The sequence below is a fragment of the Neomonachus schauinslandi genome, chromosome 3 (genome assembly GCF_002201575.2).
Source record: "Neomonachus schauinslandi chromosome 3, ASM220157v2, whole genome shotgun sequence".
NCBI classification, from domain to species: Eukaryota; Metazoa; Chordata; class Mammalia; order Carnivora; family Phocidae; genus Neomonachus; species Neomonachus schauinslandi.
In genome coordinates, this window is record NC_058405.1 from 48,270,073 (window position 1) to 48,295,554 (window position 25,482).

The window sequence follows — 25,482 nt, forward strand, 5'->3', positions numbered from 1 at the left end:
CAGTTGTTCATTTTTGTTTGTTTGTTTCCCTTGCCTCTGGAGATGTGTCTAGTAAGAACTTGCTACTGCCGATGTCAAAGATCAGGAAAATACATATCAAAACTACAAGGAGATATAACCTCACACCAGTCAGAATGGCTAAAATTAACAACACAGGAAACAACAGATGTTGGTGAGGATGCGGGTAAAGGGGAAACCTCTTACACTGCTGGTGGGAATGCAAACCACTGCAGCCACTCTGTAAAACAGCATGGAGGTTCCTCAAAAAAGTTAAAAATAGAACTACTTTATGATCCAGCAATTGCACTACTAGTTTTACCCAAGGATACAAAAATACTGATTCGAAGGGGTACATGCACCCTAATGTTTATAGCAGCATTATCAACAATAGCCAAACTATGAAAGAGTCCAAATAGCCATCCACTGATGAAGAGGTGGTGTGGTATAAAATAATCCATTAATATATATATATATATATATATATATATTTAGTTTTCTAATACGTGGCTGATAACATGTCATAATGTAGCTTGACAAGTGCCAAATGACTCTCCAATCACCCAAGCATTAGAAGGAAATGAAATCATTCATCTAGATACAATTTTGCAAAGTCAAGTTCAAGAACTCACAGAATAAATTTATAGTGTTAATGAAGGCCATATTTAAAGGCAATACGAGTGGTATTTTTGTTACTCTATCAACATTAACAGAGGTATATGGATGGAATATACATATAATGGAATGGAATGGATGGAATATATATATATAATGGAATATCACTCAACCACCAAAAAGAATGAAATCTTGCCATTTGCAACAACATGGATGAGGCTAGAGAGTGTTATGGTAAGTGAAATAAGTCAGAGAAAGACAAATACCATATGATTTTACTCATATGTGGAACTTACGAAACAAAACAGATAAATAGGGGCGCCTGGGTGGCTCAGTTGTTAAGCGTCTGCCTTTGGCTCAGGTCATGGTCCCAGGGTCCTGGGATCGAGCCCCGCATCGGGCTCCCTGCTCCGCGGGAAGCCTGCTTCTCCCTCTCCCACTCCCACTGCTTGTGTTCCCTCTCTCACTGCCTCTGTCAAATAAATAAATAAAATCTTTAAAACAAAACAAAACAAAACAAAAAACAGATAAATATAGGGGCAAAGAAAGAGGGGCAAACCATAAAACAGACTCTGAACAATAGAGAACTGAGGGTTGCTGGAGAGGAGGTGGGCGGGGGATAGGCTAGATGGGTGATGGGTATTAAGGAGGGCACTTGTGATGAGCACTGAGTGTTATATGTAAATGATGAATCTCTAAATTCTACTCCTGAAACTAATATTACACTGTATGTTAACTAACTGGAATTTAAATTAAAACTTGAAAAAAATAAAACAAAGAAAGTACAGAGAGTTCCCATATACTACCCCCCCACCACATACACACAGATGCACAAACTCCCCTACTATAAACATTTGTACTACTCTGGCATTGGATGTTGATTTGCGGGGGAGGCTGTATGTGGGGACAGAGGTAAATGGGAACTTGATTTTGATACAACTTTTTTTAATACACAAACAAGCAATCTCTTACCTGCAACAACTCCTGTAGGAATGTAGAATGCATTAATAGAAAAAAACCAAGAAACTTTAAATATAATTTTAGTGTCACATGCAGTTTTTTACGTCAAAGTATAAAATTAACAATGCTTATACTGCATGTAATTTTTGTTCAAAAATGCATAACTGTAACTTTCCAAAAAACAATTTTATTTTTTTCTCAATACTTTTGAAAATCTGAAAAACTAATAGGAAAGCAATCTTTAGTTATTCTATTAGATATAAATATTTAGGATGATTTATTTTCTTCATAAATGAATATCCATTCATCTTTGAAGGTGCCCAGGCATCTTAATCACATTAAAAGGAACTCATACCTGATATTACAATTGAAAATGTAATTTTTTTTTTTTTTACAAAAGAGGTAGATATCATTCCTCTAATAAACATTTTCAGTTAAATTTTATGCTATAGTTTGTGACTTAGAGTTAAAATATGCTTTCCTTGGCCTATAGGATTTTTATCTATAAAATAGACATGAAATATCGAATAAGTTTTGCTCGTGTAGTAACATCTTTCACAACAGAATAAACAAATTCAAGTACATTTTATCTTCTTGAAATTTCATAGTTTAGTTTTTAGGTAATCCAAAGGATTTATCTACTACCTATTCTTTAGCAGACAAAGTTATTACAATTTTCATATAATTTATACATCAAAACTCAATGCTTAAAATAGAATATTTCCACTGAGTTTAGCACTGATAACACTTGTTTCTGTCAGAAAGCTTTTCCTTCTCAAATCTTTCATTTTACTTTTGACTTGAAGGCTTATCCACATTTGGCTTGGTATAAGGTAGTTAGCAGAAACATATTTGAACATTTTACTAAGACAAACACAATATTTTTATGTAAATGTTCATGTGAAAGAAATGGCTATCCCTGTAAGTTTCAGAAGTAATATGTGATTATCACAACCTGACTGACTTCAGATTTGTGTTGAGAAACCTTGTGTAGGCAGCTATTTTTTTCTGTAGAAATCAACATTGCATAATTTTATTGGCTTTTTTCATGTTCATGATTTGATGACAGTTCAAATTTATACTTAAAGACTTTATTGTGCAGATATCTGATATATTTATTAAGATATTAAATATTACCAAAATTTCCAAATATTTTACATTTTTATTGATATTTATTTTCTCATTCAACAAATACTCAGTGAGCTGTGTTGCCTATGCTCTTCTAATTATTGGGGATTCAACAAGGACCAAAAGAAGGGAAAGCCCATGAATTAAGAAAGTTTGTAGTTTAGAGCAAGGCTCTGCAAAATAAGCATCCACACAAAAAAGGATATAGCATGTTACATGGTGAAATATAAGAAGACAGATCACTCAGGGAAATGACAGGTAGTCATGAGCAAATGGGATATTTTGTGGGGTTTTTTTTTTTGTTTGTTTGTTTTTGTTTTTTTTTTTTCCCCCCTCAGTGGTTGAAGGGCCATAGTCATTTTTGTTAGGGTGTCCAGATTAGATCACATGAGAAAGAGGTGATATTTGAGTAAAGACCTGAACAGATGGGTGAACAGGTTGTGAATATCTGAGATAAATTTCTTAGTACAAGAAACTGAAGGTTTCATTCAAGAGGCCCTGAAATATGAACATGCATGCCTGCAATATTTAAGAAAAATGCAAAAAGGCCAATTTCGTGCTCCCTGGGAGGTTACTGGAAAACTACATCTAAGAAATAATTGGTTGGATAGAAGAGGACAAAATAGGTCACTGTACATAGTTTGTCTTTTACTCTGAGTGAAACAGAGCACATGGCCTGAGTTTGACCAAGGAGTAATATGATGTGACTTAGGTTACTAAGAATGCTTTGGCCAATGTGCTGAAAATTGGCATGTAGTGGGAAGGCAAAAGTAAATGCAAGATGGAAAGTTAAGAGGATATTTCAAGAACTCTGGAAAGAAATGATGGTGGCTCAGACAGGCATAGTATGGGTTTGCTCAATGGGTAAGGAAAAAAAAAATCTGAGTATAAGTTAAGCAATATTCTAGAAGGAAATCTATATGCATAATATTTTATACTAATATATACATATATATAAGAACTAAAATAACACATGGTTCTATGAATAATTGCAACTTTTACTTTTTGAATAAATCTTCTGACAGTAGAATAGTGTCTTTTTTCATTTAGGGGTGGTTATATTGGTTTTTTTGGTTGTTGTTTGTTTTTAAATATAGAATGCTTCACAGATTTGCATGTCCTCCTTGTATAGGGGCCATGCTAATCTCTGTATCATTCCAATTTTAGTTTATGTGCTGCTGAAGGAAGCACATGGTGGTTATATTGTTAAAATACAACTAGTCTTGGGGCGCCTAGGTGGCTCAGTTGGTTAAGCGACTGCCTTCGGCTCAGGTCATGATCCTGGAGTCCCGGGATCGAGTCCCACATCGGGCTCCCTGCTCGGCGGGGAGTCTGCTTCTCCCTCTGACCCTCCTGCCTCTCATGCTCTCTGTCTCTCATTCTCTCTCTCTCAAATAAATAAATAAAATCTTTAAAAAAAAAAAAGAAAAAAAAATACAACTAGTCTTGTTCTGCCTCTGCGCCATTCCTATCCCATACTATGGGCTATAATAATTCATACAAAATCTCATTTCTAATTAAAAGTTTAAGATGAGAGAAAATACGTACGTATGTAGTATTTAACCAAGACCCATATAATTCAGTTTCTGCTTATGTAATTATTGAAAGTCAAATACAAAAGAATTTTCATCAATTTTACTCATAAGACAGCTTTTTTCTCTGCCAATATCCTAGGAAGACCAGTCTTTAAAAAAAAAAAAAAAAAAAAGATCATTCTACCTATGGCTTTACCAAAAGCATACTTTTAAGGTATTTTATATAGATTTTGGAAAAGGATGTATAACTTACATTACTTTAGAAGAGGGTAACTCCCCCCTCCTCTTTGCCCCCTAATCATCATGGTCCTCCTCTTAATAAAATATGTTAGATGGCAAGTTGTCTGTTTGACACCACTACTCCCAACCAAGGCTGGTAAAATTCTTTCTCATGATATGCCCCCTCCATTGTTCCAGGTGAGACTTGGTCAAGAAAGGAAAGTGGTTGGTACATTGTGGTATACAGGAATGATGATAAACAAGGACAACTATAATGTGTTTCCTCTTATTTTATTTTATTTTTTAAAGATTTTATCTATCTATCTATCTATCTGATTTGATAGATCTATCTATCTATCTGACAGAGACACAGCGAGAGAGGGAACACAAGCAGGGGGAGTGGGAGAGGGAGAACCAGGCTTCCCGCTGAGTAGGGAGCCTGATGTGGGGCTCGACCTCAGGACCCTGGGATCCTGAGCTGAGCCAAAGGCAGATGCTTAATGACTGAGCCACCCAGGCGCCCCTGTTTGCTCTTATTTTAGAGCTGACCAACAACAGCACAAACCCTGCTACTTGGAGCTATAAGAGTGACTGTCCCCTTAGAAGCAATGGTTTTCACAGAGAAGCAGTTTTTTAAAGTGGCTTCTTAAAGCTTTCTTAAAGGTTCTAGATCTTTACAAGCTCCCCTCTCATGTTTGTATTTCAGCTTCCAGATATGCAAGATTTCTCACACTTCCCTATAAGTTCCAACTTGTCTGTCACTGCTGACGCTTCAGGCAGCTACAGGGACCTTTACACCAATTCTCTGGCTATCCCCCATCCGCCCCACCTCATTTCCAGAGGTGCACTTCCCCACTCCTACATTTCAGGGAACTGCAATTTCTACACTAAATTTCTTGCTCTGGACAATACTTGTACTGAGTGATATATGCAATGATACATCCCTCTGACTTAATCAACTGATGTGAGAAGTTGTGGTTTTTTTAACCATTTCATACTCCATATGATGTAGACTACAGAAGTTTATGATGTAGAACTGACAATAGATATTAAAGATGTAATCTATTGACTGACATATATAATAATATTTACTGGTAACATTTTCTGAGTTGTAACTATGGATGAGGCATAGAATTAAAACTCAACACAAGCCATTATAGTGGATATAGTTAATATTCTCACTCCAAGTGAAGAAATCAAAGTTTAAAGATGGTAAGGTCAAAGAGATGTTGCAAAACAGAAAGTTAAATAGAATTATTCTAAAACTGAGCTATGTTATAGACACATATGGTAAACTATTTCACAAGAAACAACTGCATATAACCTAGTGAGATGTAACATCTGGTAGCTTTGAATCCTTCCCTTCACTATTTGTAGCTGAACAACTGGGCACTATTATCTCCTGGCTTAATAAAATCTGTTTAGGTTGGCAAAGATTTGGAATGTAGCAAAAAAACCTGTGCTACATAGAGGACATATTTATTTTAAAAGTCAAGACCACTCATATTTCTTAGACTCTGCCTAGAAAATGAGCTGAAATGAAAAATAGTGCTGTCATATATAGAGAATCATCAATCTTACAGTGAGTGCAGATTTCCCTTTTCCAATAGAATGAAGCTGAAAGACATAGGTGAAAAGGGAAACCAAGTAAGTTCATCCTTTTTCTGGGTTACTAACCAAAAGTCATAGATTTCTCTTGAAAATGAGCTCACCTTTCCCAATAGATTCTCCCATTCTTGTGTCCAGATTATTGCTTAAAGTGATAAACTGTAGGATTTAGTGACTCTGAAAGAGCTATAAACTTCTGGATATGCCCAATTTGTAGAATGGAATTATCACTGGCAGTAAGAGAATCCGTCTCATTTACTAAATCATATAAATATAAAATCACTAATTATTGGCACTCAAATAAAATGGTCTGTCATATTTATTGGTTAATTATAGATTAAATGAGAAATTACCATCATCAAGCATTTCTACACTTATTAAGGAAGTGTCATTGTGCTAATTCCACCAAGTATGATATTTATAGGTCTACAGATAAATACAGCGGGATTATAACTACATAATAGAACCTGTATTTATGTCTAACCTGTAAAAGAATACTTTTATAGCTGAAAATTGAAGATGTGATGAAGTCATTTTGATAGATTCATTTGATAATTAGCCTACAGAGCTATAAAAAGACATATGAATAATGACTTAGACAATTTATTTCCTTTCTTCTTCAGGAAATAAAATATAGTATTAATATGTATCTATTTAAGTCATTTTCCAATATAATAATCTGCTGAAAAATAAACCCAGATTAAATAGATAATATGAGCATACTTTTAAAATAAACTAAGAATAATGGCACCTATGCAAAAAAAAAAAAGGCATTTTAAAATAAATTTAAGATGAAGTTACTTATTATATCCTATCATGACCATATATTTCATCCCATACATGTATCAGGCCTGTGCTATATTTTCTCTGTACTACACCTAAGCCTTTGACTGATACCTGGGCTAACTCCTTGGTCATGCATGCCAGTTCTAGGCCAAATTAATTGTCTGGAACTGCAACAAAGTCCTTACTTCCACTTAAAAACCATTGCACTTTTCCTTCATCTATCTGCTCTCCCAATTTACTTATTAGTCATTCAAAATCTTTCCCATTCTCCTCATGCTATCCATCCAGCCCTCTTCATTACCATGCCATTGGATGACCATATCTTCTGGCCATCAAGTGTATTTCCAAGTACTTATCCTTTCAACATATTTCTGTACACATTCTTACTATCATCATCTCCTTAGTCTCAGATGTGCTGGCTCCTCCTTTGAAGACAAGAAGCCCCTATTCCTGAATTCTAATGCCTATCTCCTGCCATCAGTACCAGAAATGACTTGAATAATTATCTCTCTCTCTCTTCAACTTCTCTTTGTTTGACAACTTTTCTATTACCTTACAAGCATATAGAAACGTCTTCTAATTTATGTATGTTCCCCATAGTTTGGTTCTCATTTTCCCCAACCTCTTTCATTGCTGCTCCCATTATGCTTACCTATTTCAAAAAGAAATGCACCAGGAGAAAATATTTTCAAAGAAAATCATACATACACAAAATTTAAAAGAACAGTATGTATGTTTGTAGTAAGAATATTTAAGGAAAAATTAATGCAACTGAAGATAACAAGTACAAATAGGAATCAAAAAATCATTCCTGAGGCACCTGGGTGGCTCAGTTGGTTAAGTGTCTGACTCTTGATTTCATCTCAGGTCATGATCGCAGGGTTGTGAGACTGAGCTCCATGTCAGGCTCCACACTCAGTGAGGAGTCTGCTTGAGCTTTTCTCTCTCCTTCTCCCCCTTCCCCACCCCCCTGGCCCCACGCTCATACACACATGCTCTTTCTCTCTCTCTCTCAAATAAATAAATCTTAGAAAAAAAATCATTCCTGAAATAAAAGATTCCTGGAAAATATGTACTGAAAGAGTATCTTGTTATTGGAGAAACTTGACCCAGAAAGCCAACAATGAGACATGATGGTAAAATTAGTGAATATTAAAGAGAAAGTAAATTTTGTTTGGCCTCCAGGCAAAAATATCAAGTCAAATACCTGATAGAGATAGTCAAATACTTGACAGAAGAGAAAATCAAATCATTGTCATAATTTTTGACAGATCCTTTCATGCCAGAAGATAATAGTGTAACTTTTAAAAGACATTCACAGAAAGGAAAGGTTAAGCCAACGATTTTATATTTATCCACAATATAAAAGCTACAGACAAACTTTTATGAAGACAGTTGAATCTTCTAAAGATTCTAGATGTCAGGGAATAATGAGCTCTTCTGAAAAGATTAAAGTGAAATTTGTTTTAAATGATCAGAAAGACTAAAGATATATCAACATAAACCTGTAAGTGAAAAGAAATATATCTTTACTTACAGAAATAACAAAAAAAAAATCTTGCAGGGTGTTTGAAATAGACTTGACTCCAGGGATATTCTCAGGTATATAAATAAATGATAGACACTAAGATATTTACCACTGTTACCTTCTCCAAAAACAAAATAAATATCATAGTTAGGAAAAAGTATAAATCTTTTATTCAAAAAGATACTTTGGTTAATTGAATCCTTATTTTAGAATAATCTAAAATCTCAGGTAGTTCATGCTCATTCTCTATTCAACTATCCACTTTAAATTTTTTTATGTCCAGAAATTTTTTTTAAAGATTTTATTTATTTATTTGAGAGACAATGAGATAGAGCATGAGAGTGGGGAGGGTCAGAGGGAGAAGCAGACTCCCTGCCGAGCAGGGAGCGCGATGTGGGACTTGATCCCAGGACTCCAGGATCATGACCTGAGCCGAAGGCAGTCGCTTAACCAACTGAGCCACCCAGGCGCCCTATGTCCAGAAATTTTTAAACTACCACAAATTCGTAAGGCAAACTTTAATACTTTCTTCTAACAAAGTATTCTTAAATAAAATCTAGGATTTGATAGTCACTCTCTGGCCAACAGATCTGTCAAACGGTGACAAAATATATTGAAATGTTAAAAATTCTGCATATTTTTGTTCTCCTCCTTCATTGTTCCTGGATTGCTTCAATTTTAATCAGCAACCATAATGTTTATGGCAACAAAAAATAGTGCTTTACTTTTTAATAGAGTAGTTATCCTACTAAAGATAATTGTAGGCTAAACAATAATTATAAATCCTATCACACCAAATAAACAAAAAGGTTTTGTTTTTTTAAGATTTTATTTATTTGAGAGAGTGATAGAACATGAGCAGTGTGGAGGGGCAGAGGAGGGGGAAAAGCAGACTCCCAGCTGAGCAGGGAGCTTTTCATGGGGCTTGATCCCAGGAACCTGGGATCAGGACCTGAACCAAATAGCAGATGTTTGACTAAGCCTCCCAGGTGCCCCACAAAAAGGTATTTTTAACAATTATCTTCCTCCTTAGAATCTTTCTTTGAAATTTTTTATTTCAAATTGTAGTTTAGGATAATGATTCTTAACAGGTTATTATTTAAAAAATATAGTTCCTGGGACACCTGGGTGGCTCAGTCAGTTAAGCGGCTGCCTTCAGCTCAGGTCATGGTCCTGGGGTCCTGGGATCGAGTCCCACATCAGGCTCCTTGCTCAGCAGGGAGTCTTCTTCTCCCTCTGCCTCTGCCTCTCCCACTGCTTGTGCTCTGTCTCTCTGACAAATAAATAAAATCTTTAAAAAAAATAAAATAAAATAAAATAAATAAATAAATAAAAAATATAGTTCCATGAAATGTAATCAACTGAATATTTTAGTTTTATAGACCCTACATACACACGAATGAGTGTATGTAAAAACTTTCTAAATCTTGGTAATGCCTATGCCTCAGTTAATTGTATTGTGCCAATATCAATTTTCTGGTTTGGGTATTCTACTATAATTAGGTAAGATACTACCTTTGGTGGAAGGTTGGTAAAGGCTATACATAGTACCTCTCTGTACTATTTTTGCAACTTCTTATGAGTCTATAATTCTTTCAAATTTAGAAGTTAAAAAGTAAAAAAGTTTAAAAGTAAAATTATTGTAATTATTATAGCTTGTAAGTTACAACAGAAAAAATTTTTTAAAAAATTCAATGTTCCCTTTAAGGGCATATTGATTCACTTATTTTTTGTGTCCATCCAAAGAAAAAAATTCAGAACAAGAAAAAAAAAAATTCCTTGGAGTGGGGCAGTATTTTCATTCAAGAGAAGCCATATTGAATTTATTCCTCTTTTCAGGCTAAGTTGACACCAGCAAGCCCAGCAGTCTGAAGCTTTTTTGCAGCAGGTACAGGTGAACTTGGGGGTAGCTGCTCACTTTGACCCTCAAGACTCTGCAGACCAGAGAAAAGGGAGGCCATCTGTGGAAGTACACAACCCGATTTCTCTCTTGCCCCTTGTATCTGTCTTAATCTTTAAGTGTCAAAGAATGGGAGGACAGGTGATCTCATTTTGCTTGAGTGATCCTGAACCATTACTTTTCACTTCTAGGAAGAAAACTTGGGTGTAGTGAGTATTGTGACAGGCTCTTAGGAAATGGTTATGGGCTCAGGGCCCTTGTGGCGCCATCTTGTGTAATGTCCTGTGCAAACACGTGCTCTTCCTTAGGTGGAGCACCTCTGGCCGCAACCACCACTCTCATACAGGGTTAGGATTAGTCAGGCAGTGAAGTAAGAGCAATGCCTTGCATGTGGTTACATACAGGGGAAGAGGGCACTTTTCCAATATTGGCAGCTGTGGGGGACTCCAGCCAGCCCTGCCTCAGGGTATCCACCCACACCCAGCTAGTGCGCAAATCCGAAAAGCCTGGGTTTCTAAGCTCCTGCCTGCACCCTGGGGACACAGTACAGCACGGGCCTCCCCACCCCTACTCACTTTTTAAAGAATTCCCCAGGGAAAATAGAAATAAAAAATTTTATCTCCTATTTTAATAATTTTACACAAAACAATATCCTATAAAAAGGTGAAATGGAAATAGTAACAGAATTTTGTGTCTTGTCCAATATAATTAAGACGATTTTGTTTGCTTATCTAAATTTAAGAAAAATGTAGTGTATATAATAAAATGAGTGAAGTAATTGAACTCTTAATACATAGGGAAATTTCAAGTATTATTTACCTTTTCTGTCCTATTTTGCAATTTTTTTTTTAAGTTTGTACTACATGTCAGACATAGCTTGTTTTACTATTTTTCCCATTGATCCAATAACTAAACTAAAACAATCTTCAAAAGAGTAGACATGCCAGTTCAGCTTAACCCTGGTACCCGTGGGCTCATGAAATACATTCAGATGGCAAAAAAAAGTGCTTCCAAACTGCAATTTGTTTTAAAGCTTTCTATTCTTGATTTTATCTTCAATTTAAAAAAAAAAAAAAAACTTACTTTCTACAAAGTTGTAAATAGAGGATGTAAAACTGAAATATTTTATATTTTTATTTTCTTTGTGCTTAAACATACTCACCATCTTCTAAAGAGTGACTGATCTATTAAGAGAGAAATCGATCTTATATTTTCTAATCTTTGATCATGTAATAGTTTTTGATTCTCACAGCAGTATTATTCATGAACTCTTTCAATAGATCATTTTCTTAAGTAGGTTTGTAATTATGATCGATGTGTATAGAAACATGAATAAAAAAGTAAAGTATTTTTATTATATAATTTTAATGTCCATTTCAATCCCTCAGTTCAATTTCCATTAAGATTTTATGTGGTGTTAGTATAATACTTTATCATACAAAGTGATCAGTGTGTTTTGTTTCAATTAACAATTAACCTTTCAGTTCAAATAGTTATATAAGATTCAGTGTTACAGTACTCAATTTATTTTATAATATGATCCCTTTACTTTTAATATTGAGTGAATAATGCAATGTAAATCTCTGCACAATATACACAAGCCAATGCACCTTCTAGATGCAAACCACTCAAGTAGGCATGTTAGAAGATGCAAATATTAGATCAATTCGTTTCTGAAAAGACTACATTTTAGAATGAATAATACAATCAGAACTGTTTCCTTAAATGACTTCATTTACAAAGTCTTAATTATTCTTTCTTCAGTGACTTGATTGCTATTTACATGGCTTACTGATAAATATATATATCAATTGAACATGCAAATATAAATAGGCCAGAACTCTGCTTATATCTCCAATTATCAGTCTCATTCCAAAGCTTTCAATTTTTAACAAGTGAATTTACAGATATTTATCCCTTTTAGTTATTTACACCTCTTAGCTCAAACTATTTGAAACATCCTTAATTTTTCTGATTTTAAAATACCAAGCATTGAACCAAAAACTGCTGCAAAAAAAGGTCTTAATAAAAACATAAAAGATCAGATACTAAGTTGTCAATCAGAACTACCAATAAACAGGCATAATTTCTACTGATAGTTTGCTTTAAATGCTTCCATGCACTTTTATATGTGTGCTCATTGAAAATATTTTTTACATAAATCAAAATCTTATTTCTAACTTGTTTTTGTGGCTATGTTATACAAAAAAGTACAGATGCAAAATTAAGACATGAAATTACTTTTATTTTTACCATCCTGACCTATTTTTTAAAGATCTTATTTTTAAGTAATCTCTACATCCAACAGGAGACTCAAACTCACAATGCTGAGATCAAGAGTAGCATGCTCTTCTGACTGAGCCAGCCAGGCACTCCCTGACTTAATTTCTAATGTTTGAAAATATAGATAAAATTTACATCATATTTATATTAGAAACATTGTTTCCTAGCCTACTTTTAATCATAAAATTGTTATCTACCCAAGCAAAATATATAATCTCCCAATAAGATCAGAATAACCACATACTAGCCTATGTTATAAATGTGTCATGTTTAATCCAATCAAATACCAAATTAACCAAGTAAACTTATAGCTAATAAACATTTGCAAAACCTATTTAGCCTCAATAGTAATAAAAAGTACAATTAGGACTTAAAATGCTGCTAATATGCTTCTGCTACCTTTGATGAAAATAAGCAATTTTTAAATTTTTAAGTGAGTCAGTGTCTTATTTATGTCCTTTTTTATTTGAACTTTATAGATACTATGTTTAACTTGATTTCTCTAACTTTCTGGAAATTTAGAAGATCAGTGTCAAAATGATAATTGATGGTAATATGTGATAAACTATACAGTGACAATGATCTGCTGTGTTTCTCAGTCTACAAAGTGTTTTAATATACACCATGCTATTTCATCACTCATGTCTTGCTAAGAGTTATTGTTATCCTACAAAGTGACATAATGTTTAGAAAGATTGTATGTTTTTCTTTCAGTAATACATGGTGTTCTGGGATCACAGTAGAAAAACCAACAACAACCTACTGACCTCTAAAATCTACTATTTATCTCTATAGTAACAGAGTTTGCCCAAAGTAAAAACAAATATACACATTAAATAAAATGACCTTATTAAGGAAAGGTAAGGGGAATATGTCGTATAGGATAAAATAATATTTTTATATTTCTTTTACATTTATTTATTATATATTAAAGCCATAAAAACAAGTCTCTATGTTTAATATCACAGCAAAAAAATTTTTGACCCATATTTTAAAAAGATACAAGAATTTGGAGAATTGCAGGGTAATGGGGTTCTGAAGATGGGATTAACAAAAAGAAGTTTGGACTAATTCAAAAAGATATATGTATTTATAATAGCCAAATATGGAAGCAGCCTTAAGCATACACTGCTAGATGAAGGGATAAAGAAGACTGGGATGTGTATGCGTGTATGTACATATGTGTGTGTATGTATATGTACACTGAGAATATTTCTCAGCCACAGAAAGGATGAGATCTTGCCATTTGTGACAGCATGAATGGGCTTAGAAAGTATCATGCTAAGTGAAAAAGTCAGATGGGAAAAGACAAATACATGATTTCATTTATATATGGAATTTAAAAAACAAAACAAAAGCAGAATCAGACCTATAAACACAGAGAACAGCTATGGTTGCAAGAGGGCAGGAAGATGGGCAAAATGGGTGTAATGGAGTAAGAGATAGAGTCTTCCAGTTACAGAAATGAGTAAATCATGAGAATAAAAGGTATAGTACATGGGGCAGGGGGTAGCAGGGGAAGAAGTTTGACAAAGTTGGACGAATCAACACTGCAGTGCAATATCTAATGGGCTAAGATTGAGAGGCAGGCAATACAGGGACAGATGAAGGGGAGCCTGAAAATTTTAATCCTTTGATTCAGTACACTGCTGTACAGAATTATGCCTTGCAATATTGTATATGTTAGCCAGAAAAGATAAATACAGCTATGAATATTTGTATTTGCAGGCTTTGACCCATATTCATATATGTATAATGGGCTTAGTTACCTTTTCTGTTATTTGCACAGAGGCACTGTAAGAGGATTATTGTCCTCCTGTACTGAGAAATTCTGAAATGATTTATACACGAGCGGAAGGAGCATTATCACCCCCAGCACTGGGGACTATCATTAATTTCAATAGTTTTAAAGGACATTTTTTTCTTTTTTTTTTTCACCATTTCAACAAATGTCAAGAAAAAGGTGTTTCAGCTTTTACCCATCAAGTAAGTACTCAACACATTGTCATTACAACTGGTGACACTGTGAATACCTGAAGAACAAAGCTGAATACAAATAACATCTAATGATTCACATTTATTAAAATGATTCCATAAGCCTTTATTTTACCCAAGAACTCTTTCTACTGTTCAGAAGAGGAAAAAAAAAAAATCTGACAGGGTAGATAATAGCAATCACATGTCAGTGTTCTAGAAAGCCACGTCTTAAAAGAAAACCTGCCATTCTGGGAAACAAAACTGCTGTTGTGGTGTGGGTTTTTTTTGTTTTTTGTGTGGGGTTTTTTTGTTGTTGTTGTTATGTTGGAAGATAGTTGTGTCATGTGATTTGGACCTCAGGAGCAGTTTAGAGTTGATCTGAAGAGGAGTTGAGAGGTGCTGGGACCACGCGTGACTGGTTTTGTGCATGCTTATATGCTTTTTATCTCACTGATTTTCACAACTAGCCCCAGGATTAGTTTGACTTGTAAAAGTCCTGAACTAAAAAGCTCCTTTTGAAATAACAATGTCTTTGTGTTTTTTTTTCTCTCATTTTAAAGACTAGATTATTCCCAACTACCATTCATTAATGATTAATGAGCATTAAATATTAATTACTGGGAGGAAAGATTACATGAATTTGCCTTGGGCTTGACAAGCTGTCAAGGATTCCTGCCAAGGCTGCCAGGCTTAGCAAGTTCCAGGGAAGGTGTGACACTGAACACTAAAAGTTAAGGGACATTTCTCAGAACTGGAGAAAAAACATGTGGACAACAACAACAACAACAAACTTCCCCTAAGTTTGTCTTTGTCTCTTGCATGTGAAAAGGAAAAGAATGATTTGTTTTTCCCTGTTCAAAAGAGTCCTATTAACTGCATATCATGTAAAAATTTCATGCAACAGTGACCAGAAGGAATTATTTCTTTTTTTTTTTTTTAAAGATTTTATTTATTTATTTGACAGAGAGAAACACAGTGAGAGCAGGAACACAAGCAGGGGGAGTAGGAGAGGGAGAAGCAGACTTCCCGCGGAGCAGGGAGCCCGATAATGGGACTCGATCCCAGGACCCTGGGACCATGACCTGAGCCGAAGGCAGACGCTTAACGACTGAGCCACCCAGGTGCCCCAGAAGGAATGATTTCTAAGAGCAATAACCAGAAAAGGGTCACTAATTATTATATTTAAATATTTTCTATTAAATGAAAATAAATGTTTCTGCAAATAATACATTTAAAGCTATATTTAGATATGAACAATCTTAAGCACATTGATGATAAGTGTGTCTAAGACACAGGCAGAATTGGGGCTCTAGTGCATTAGTCACACTTTAAAATTTAATCTCTATATTCAAGATATGCTCAACTGAATAGAAAATGAAATATTTTGCTATTATGAGTAGGAGGAATTCTCCGTGTTTAAATTTTTTAATGGTAACAAGATGTGTATCTTCGATTATGAAAAAATGCATTTTTTGAACTATATTTTATATAATTGTGAGGAAATTTGTGCAGATCACAGCAAAACATTCTAGTTCATCTTGTCCTTAGCTCTTTAGCATAAGAGATGCTTTATTATGAGTTGTAAATTTTTACCAAAGTAATTCACAAATCAGTATTTCTAGAATAAGTTTATTCCTGTATACCTAAATTTGCCATATTGTTAGCATACTATTTTCTTATTCTTAAGTAAAGACAGGAATAGATTAACACTTGAACTTTATACAGGAAAATAACAAAATGTTTTAGCATATTACAAGTATTAATGTTTTATACTCATGGGCCATTTGTATTATAATTAATGGGAAATAGTGCTACAAATCCCAGAAAGACCAATCACAAATAATTATGAATTTTAACAATTATTTAGATGTTATATTTAAATAGTGTCTGTAGTATATAATTTTTATTGAAATGTGCAAAGTAAATATAAGATAATTTTTCAAGAGAAAAATTCATAAAAACTAGCATAAAAATATATGAATTTCTTGCCATCCCCATCAATTTCCAGAACTCCTAAACTTATGCTTATCATTATCTCCCATTAAATCTGCAAATTTAAACTATGCTCCTACAACACTATAGTTTTTTTTTTTTTTTGGCTCTTGAATATTTCCTACTGTTTCCATTATATTTCAAGACTTCTTGTCATGCCCTTTATTTTGCTACATCATTACCTACCATTGCTATCATCATTATAATGAATTAGTATAAAAGTTCTCATCTTCTGGGATCCTTAAGTAGTGTATCCTTTGTAGGTGCCCAAAGGTGATATAGTCCTTTAGCCAGCTAATTTGATTTCTTAATCTCAGCACTATTGATTTTTTGGGCTGGATAACTCCTTGTTTTGGGGGATGCCTTGTGCAATTTAAGATATTAAGCAGAATCCCCAGTCTCTACCCACCAGATTCCAGCAGTAACCCATCTCTCCCTTCCCCTATTATGCTAGTTATGACAACCTAATACAACTTGAGACCCTGCCAAATATCCCTGGGAGGAGGATCCTGGGCAAAACAACTCACAGTTGAGAAACACTTAAGTAGAGTAAGAGGCTTGTACTTTTTTTTTTTTATCACTGTGTTTACTGTTAGCTGGTTTGAAGAATTCTTGGGTCTGAGCACTGCAAAATCCCAAAGTGAATGAGAGAAAAAGCCCAAGAAATCTACAACCTATTTGTGACAAATATGAAGAATGGAGGAAATTCATACAAACACAAGGCAACTATCCATTATTTCTGTTTGTTTTCTTACAGCTATTGTACACATATTTTTAAGATTTTACTTGAGAAAGAGAGAGGGAGGGAGTGCACACGGGGCAGGGGTGGGGGGAGGGGTCAGAGAAAGGGGGAGAGAGAATCTCAAGCAGACTCTGCACTGAGTGTGGAGCCTGATGCCGGGTTCAATCCCAGGACCCATGAGATCGTGACCCAAGCTGAAACCAAGAGTCAGACACTAACCGACTGTGCCACCCAGGAGCCCCAATACAAATTTACATAATAACCTCAAGCAAGGTGATTTATTGAATAAGACTAGATTGAAAAATTTGTTTAAAAGGAGCTAAATATCTTTTTCTTGAATATATCAGAGTATAAAATACAATATTATATACATTTAATTTTATATGAGGCATGGAGATTATTTCCCAGGGAAAAACCTAATTGTTTTTAAATTCCTGTAGTTTTCTACATTACCTTCACGGGTCAGAGAAATTATCAGTGTTTCCACAAAACATTTAAAGTTATGAGAATAGGGCGCCTGGGCGGCTCAGTTGGTTAAACGTCTGCCTTCGGCTCAGGTCATGATCTCAGGGTCCTGGGATCAAGTCCCACATCAGGCTCCCTGCTCTGCAGGGAATCTGCTTCTCCCTCTGTCTCTCTCTCTCTCTCTCATGAATAAATAATAAAATCTTAAAGAAAATAAAAAAAACAAAGTTATGAGAACGGACACACATGTTTACAAGTAAATTAACTTACAAAAATGTCTATATCAAACTGATTGTTTCTGGTTAACTTAGCTACTTCAAGAGCTCTCTGTGTAAAGTGTTTTATAACTATCCTCATAACAAACTTATATAGAGGAATTGTGTTGCCCTAAAAAAATATAAACAAATATAATTTCCTAGATACTTTAATTACTTTAAGATCTTGAGTTAACATTTGGAGTTAGTTAACAAATGGTCTTCGGTTTGGTGAAAAACATTTAAAGAAACTTAAAATCATAGGAAAAGAAAAAAAGGGGCGCCTGGGTGGCTCAGTCAGTTAAGGGTCTGCCTTAGGCTCAGGTCATGATCTCAGGGTCCTGGGATCAAACCTCATGTCAGGCTCCTGGCTCAGCAGGGAGTCTGCTTCTCCCTCTCCCTCTCCCGGCCGCTCCCCCTGCTTGCGCTCTCTTGCCTTCTGTCAAATAAATAAATAAAATCTTAAAAAAAAAAAAAAGGAAAAGAAAAAAAAATAGGTCACTGAGCAGTGCCTTTCCTTCTATAGATTGTACATATATTGAAATGAATGCTTTTCCTCATACTATAAATATAAGGTTAATTATATTTTGAAATTAAGTCTGGGAGATTGAAATAAGATTGCCCTCTAATCATATATATTTGTATGTATATATGTGTATATATAAATATGCATGTAGATATGCACTATATGTATACACTTATATGTGTGTTCAAAATAATATAAAAGCTTATTAAAGTTAATAGTTTTAAATTTTTATCTCTAATAGAAAGAAGAAGGGTAGTTCAAACTTGGCTTTAGAATATTTAATCTATTTTTTTTGTTTGTTTTTTTTATTTTTTTTTGTTTTGTTTTTTAAAGATTTTATTTATTTATCTGAGAGGGAGAATGAGATAGAGAGAGCATGAGAGGGGGGAGGGTCAGAGGGAGAAGCAGACTCCCTGCTGAGCAGGGAGCCCGATATGGGACTCGATTTCGGGACTCCAGGATCATGACCTGAGCCGAAGGCAGTCGCTCAACCAACTGAGCCACCCAGGCGCCCTATTTAATCTATTGTTAAGAAGTGGTAGTAAAAAGTTATTGTTGCCTCATTGAAATAACACCTCACAGCAATTAGGATAGGTATACCCTGTTGGAAAGGAAACTAAAATGGTACAGTTGCAACGGAAAACAGTACAGCGGTTCCTCAAAAATTTAAGAAGAGAATTACCATATGATCCAGCTATTTCCCTTCTGGGTATATAACAAAAAGAACTGAAAGCAAGATCTTGAAGAAATGTTTGCACCCTTATGATCAAAGCAGCACTATTCCCAACAGCCAGAAGTTGAAAGCAACTCATGTGTCTATCAACAGATGAATAAACACAATGTGATATATTCATACAGTAGAATATTATTCAGCCTTAAAAGGAAGGAAACTGACACACACTAGTAACATCGGTGACCTTGCAGACATTAGGCAAAGTGAAATAAACCATTCACAAAAAGACAAATACTATATGATTTTTTTTTCAAAGATTTTATTTATTTATTTGAGAGAGAGAGAGAATGAGAGAGAGCAGGGTCAGACGGAGAAGCAGACTCCCTGCCGAGCAGGGAGCCCGATGCGGGACTCGATCCCGGGACTGCAGGATCATGACCTGAGCCGAAGGCAGTCGCTTAACCAACTGAGCCACCCAGGCGCCCTGATTTCACTTATATGTGGTACCTACAACAGGTAAGTTTTTAGAGACACAAGGTAGAATATTGGTTGCCAAGGGCTGTGATAGCTGAAAATGTGTAGCTGTTATTTAATGGGTACAGAGTTTCAGATTTGCAAGATGAAGAAGTTCTGGAGATCTATTTCACACTTATATGAACACACATTATTGAACACGTACTTAAAAAACAGTATGGTAAATTTTATGTTAATTTACCACAATGTCTAAAAGTTTTTTATGTTCTGTGTAATCTGCCCAGAGAGTAGAGGTTTCTTTTCTCTTTAAATCTTATTTCAAAAGCCATTGACTTTAAGTTTATATTTATCATGCTTTAAAATTAGTTTTGAAAAATCTGAACAGAAGTTTCTCACATCTGCAGAAGCTGATGTTACTTTTAATAAGGCTACTAAACAAACCATTCACTTGTGCTCCATCCCAACCTTTTTGTTCCTTTTACCTTAACCTACATTCAGAAAAATAAAACTGCTGATGTATTAACACCAAAAGTAATTAATGTTTTCCCAAATGGCCAAAACATGAATGGCTTATTCCTTCAACTTGTAAACCCTAGCTTGGCACTCAAAAGTAAGAGGGAGATTAGAAAGATTTGGGTATATTTCCTAATTCTTAATTAGCCACACTGTTTATTTAATCCAAAATGGGATAAAATGTACCAATGAAAAAGAAACATCCTATGAGTCAATTCACAAAAAAAATAAAAATAATAGGCCCTGGAGATTTGGTAAAGACATCACTGTATCTATTTACTAAATAGGTTAAAAAACAGTTATTAGTGATGTCAACATGGGTGTCTATTCTTCTATAAACTAATATTAAGGGTTGATCTGGACAAAAAAAAAGTCATTCCATTTTTTTTGTTTTTGTTCTTCCCCCGACCCTGTCACTCCACAAACAGGTAGTTTCTGCTCTCCTCTCATCTACTGTCACTTTACCTTCTCTCATGGGATTTCTTCAGGGGAAATATCAAAAGTCAGTATCTCAAAGAAAAGTACTGTAGAAAGTACCCTTGATTATTAATATTGCAAATATTCTTGGTGTAAGCTAATGTTGCCACCATGAACAATAACCATATTACTGAAGCAAGAAACTGAGTCAAGACCTCCAGAACTTTTTTCCAAAAACAGATGACTTTGTGAAAACAGAATGAAAACAGGATTCATAAAATATGCTTGCAGGAAACCTTAATGTAGATTACAAGATAAGAAAACTTTTAGGGAATGTAAAGAAATGACTCTGTAGAATATAGCATTAATTGGCTTTATCTGCCAACTCCTCAGAACAATAACCAATATTATACACAAAGCTTTTAATCAGACCCTTTATTTTCATAATATGGTTATTTACCTATGTTCAAAAAAATATATCTTCATTTCCTCTACCATGCTCTATTATTGTAGGGCCCCAGTCTTAGATCTGGTAAAAAATATTAACCCCTGCTTTGTAAAGCCCCAGGATAGAAGTTAACTTTGTATCCTCAATATCCTATGACTTTATACTTACTTGGAAAAGGTATGTTAATTAACACAACTTGTTACATCTATGTAAATGAACTAGTCAAACATAACAAAACAGACACAATATACTGTCATAAATTCACAGACTACCTTAAGTAGCCATTGCTGAATTAGTGTAATACTATCAGGTGTACAAATATTGTTTGTAATTTTGATTTCATGTGTAGGTTATTCATCGAATCCATGTCTAATTTCCATTACCTATAAAAAATTCAGTGAAAAATGGGTAAATAAGCCAGAAATCCTTTAAATGATCTTAGCACAAAACCACGACAAGCCCACACTCTTTGTGATCAGCAATAATGTTTAGATATTATTTAAGATCACAGGTTTCACTGTTGAGGAGAAAACAAATCCTGGAGGGAAAAGGCAAACGTGAATGTGGGACCTTCTTGTCATGCTGTAGCATTTTCTATCAAGCCCAGCAAAGGGTCATCTGATTCTCAAGAAATTTAACTCTTCCCCCCCCCGCCCCCAGTATTTATTTATTATAGGGTATGTCTTTTAAACTACTGAGAGATCAAGATTAACTTAAGAAGGCTTAAAAATATGTTTACTCTTTTCCTAATACAAAAGACAACTGAGATACTAGATTTTTGTTGTCCATAACATATTACCCAGGTTTATAGCTAAGTTAGCTTTTGGAGACAATTATCTATCTGGTCTTTCCCATTTCTACACATTTTGAGAGGAAGACCACCTTTTTCCAGACTACCTTTTCCAGGGAGCTGTATAGTAAACTGACATGGAAGACAGAGATAGTATTTCCCTCTGGAATAGAACAGGTAGGAGCCTAATTTGGATAAGCACCAATTACACACACAGGTGGCCAGATCACACTGACCACTTCCATCCAACATTCTGCAGTACTTTCCCACTAATACACCACAACACTTAAAAATACCCCCCACTGCCCCCACCTTTTCTTTCAGTGCAGTTGAGTTCCATCTTTCCCCCCAATTGCAATGGACTTGCTGTTTTTCCTGACTCCTTGTCCAGAAGTTGCACAAAGGTTCCCTGGCTCCTCAAGGATTGCAGAGAAGAAACCCTTTAGCTCCTACATGGGGATTGTGCCTATAAAGGATGGTATTTTCTATCCCTTTTGCAACAGTTTTTAAACTATTAAACCTGTCTAGTGCCAATTTTTCTTTGCCATATCCAACTTTCAACATGTCACCTTGAGTTGGTATTGGAGATCAAAGAATGGTACCAAAAAATGCTATACTCTGATTTTTCTGAGTAATTAACTGTCCTCTTGGCCTTTAACCAAGGAGTGTCATGTGTTCTACAAACTGTGGCAAAGCTAAGTTGTTAGCTTGCAAGTAGGATACAATTCTTAGACTCTTCACAGTTCCTAAAACTAGCAATCAAATTTCAGCATTTCTGTCCACAGTGATTATATGAGTCCCAGTTCCTCATATACAATTTTCATAAGCTCTTGCATCCTTCTGGTTCTTTCATTAATGAGTTAAATGTGACTCTGACACATGCTCATTATCTATTTGTATGACAGTGAGGATTCTAACAATTTGAGAACTGTGCTCTTCTTACAGTGTTAATATGCGAATGTCCACCTATCATTTTCAATGACCTAGTTCACATAATGGGACATTTTTCAAAAGTGTTAGCTGTTTAGATGCCATACCATATGGTGAAAATTCAGCTCCACAGTTGTTTCAGCCTATTCATTTGTAGGAGGCAAATTGGTATAAAATATTTCACCAGGCCTCATCTGTCTGCAAGTAGTCATCTCCTACAGCTTTCATGAAACATTAAAAGTCATGAAATTATTCCTTTAACCTAAGTGATCTAGTTGATTTTCAGATCTTGAAACATTTTACTAAATGTCTTTTATTGTGTCTGTTCCATGATGAGGCAATGACTGGTTACCGTGTACTGGGCTACTTATTAAAGATATAGTAATGAACGAGAAAAACCAATGTTAATGAAAATATGTAAATGTTTTCATTTGGTAAGAAGTCAATAAATATATTTAAAAATGTAATTGATATACAAAATACCCTAAACTTTTTTCCTTAATGCCCTCGAGTTCCTCTGGTAGGGACTCCAGGTAGTCAACATTGCTATAGAAAGGTATATAGTCAGGGTGGAAACATGAATCTTTGTTTTGTTCAAAAGACATAGAAAAATAAATGATACCAATTCTTCACCAGCTCTTCCAGAAAATACAAGTAAAGGAAAAAATTCCTATATCATTCTATGAGCCCAGCATTACGCTAATATCAAAACCAGATAAAAACAAGAAAATCTACAAACCAGTATCCCTCATAACCTCAGATGCAAAAGCAAAACAGAAAACCTATCTCAACAAAATATTGGGAAACTGAATTTAACAACATGTAAATGGAATTACATACCATGACAAAGTGGAATTTATTCAAGTATGCAAGTCTGGCTACACATTGAAAAAAATGATCAGTGTAATCCACCACATCAACAAGATCAATAAGAAAAATCATATGGTCACACTGATTCAGGAAAAAGCATTTGGCAAAGTGCATCATCCACTTAAAAGAATGTTCAGTAAACTAGGAACAAAGAACTTCAACTTGATAAAGAACATCTACAAAAATCCAACAGCTAACACAGTTAATGGTAAGAAACAACACTTTCCCCCTAATATCACGAAGGAGCAAGGCAAGAAAGTTCTCTGTCGCCACTCCAAACACACAAAGAGCTCTTAAACTCAACAATTAGAAAAAAAATATTAAAAATGGGCTAAATATATGAACAGATACCTACCAAAGAGATGTACAGATGAAAAGTAAACATATGGAAAGATGCTCAACATTATTCATGATTGGGGAATTGCAAATTAAAACAGCAATAAAATACCCCTACATACCTATTACATTGGCTATATTTCAAAGAAAAAAAAAAGCTAGCAGTACCAATTGTTGGTGAGGATGTGGAGTGATAGGAACTCTCATTTATTACTGGTGGGAATGTAAAACGATTCTAATTTAGAAGACAGTTGGGGAATTTCTTATAAAGTTAAACTTGACTTACCATACAATTCAGCATTCATACTCCTAGGTATTAACACAACTGATTTGAAAATTTATGTTCACACAAAACTTGCACAGAAATGTTTATAGTAACTTTACTCATAATTTCCAAAATGGAAATTAAACAATATATCTATAATCACTGAATAAATTGGTCTATACCATACGCTATCATATTATTTCCTGATAAAATAAATGCGCTATCAGTTCACAAAAAGATACAGAAGAATATTAGAAGCATAATGCCAAGTGAAAGAAGCTAGCCTTAAGTCTTCATACTGTATGATTCCATTATATGATATTCTGGAAAAGGCAAAAGTACAGAAACAATAAAAAGACCAGAGGTTTCCAGGAGTGTGGGAAGAGGTGAGAGGAATGAATAAGTGAAGCACAGGAGACATTGAGGGTGGTAAAAATATTCTCCACCAGATACATGGTATTATGTATTTTTCAAAATTAATAGAACTTCACAGCAAAAAGAATACCTTTATTCCAGTTCACAAAAAAAAAAAAAAAAAAAAAGAAAAGAAAAAAGAAAAAAAAGGAGGAGAATCTCAGGAAGGAATGGAAATTGTAACAAGCGAATGAACTGTATTGCAAATGCAGAAACAACCACAGTAAGGGCACTGTAGGGGAAAGGTGCTCCTCCAGGTAATTCTGGAAATAAGCTGAGCCTATAAGACTGAAGGCAAAAGAAAATGTATATTAGCCTTGTAAAATAATTAAAAAATTGCTTCCTTTCGGGGTATAGGTCAACAATTCTGCATAAGGGAATTGAACATTTAAATGCATGTCAGGTCATAGGAGTACCTTTCCTCAGTTTTGGTGTGGGAACTTACAGATCCTCAAGAGGAGGAGGCTGGAATAAAGCATTTTTAAAATGGATTAGGAGTGAAAGCATCAGTAAAATAAATTTTACTTAATAGAGTTACAGATAGTTATATATAGAAATGTTTATACATGTTTTCTTATATACTGCTTAGTATACACTTAAATATTTTTCAGATGACATCATCTAAAGTGAACCATCAATATCAGCAAGCAGATCTAGAATCCAGATGTTGGTTTCTAATACCATTCTCCAATAAAAGGAACCAGGGTTTCTAAGAGAAATCACTGATTCTAAGACTGAGACAGAAAATATACAAGATGAGTCTGGAGCAATTTTATAGTGTCACAACTTTTTTTTTTTTAAGCGCTAAAAATAAAGGTACAAACAAACTACATTGAT

General features: G+C 34.6%; 1 non-coding gene across 1 annotated transcript; it reads right to left on the reverse strand.

The window, feature by feature from the left end:
• Positions 1 to 3,787: 3,787 nt before the first annotated feature.
• On the reverse strand, positions 3,788 to 3,891 carry LOC123324409. The gene has a single exon (XR_006539787.1). It is a non-coding gene; the product is annotated as a U6 spliceosomal RNA (small nuclear RNA).
• Positions 3,892 to 25,482: the final 21,591 nt, after the last annotated feature.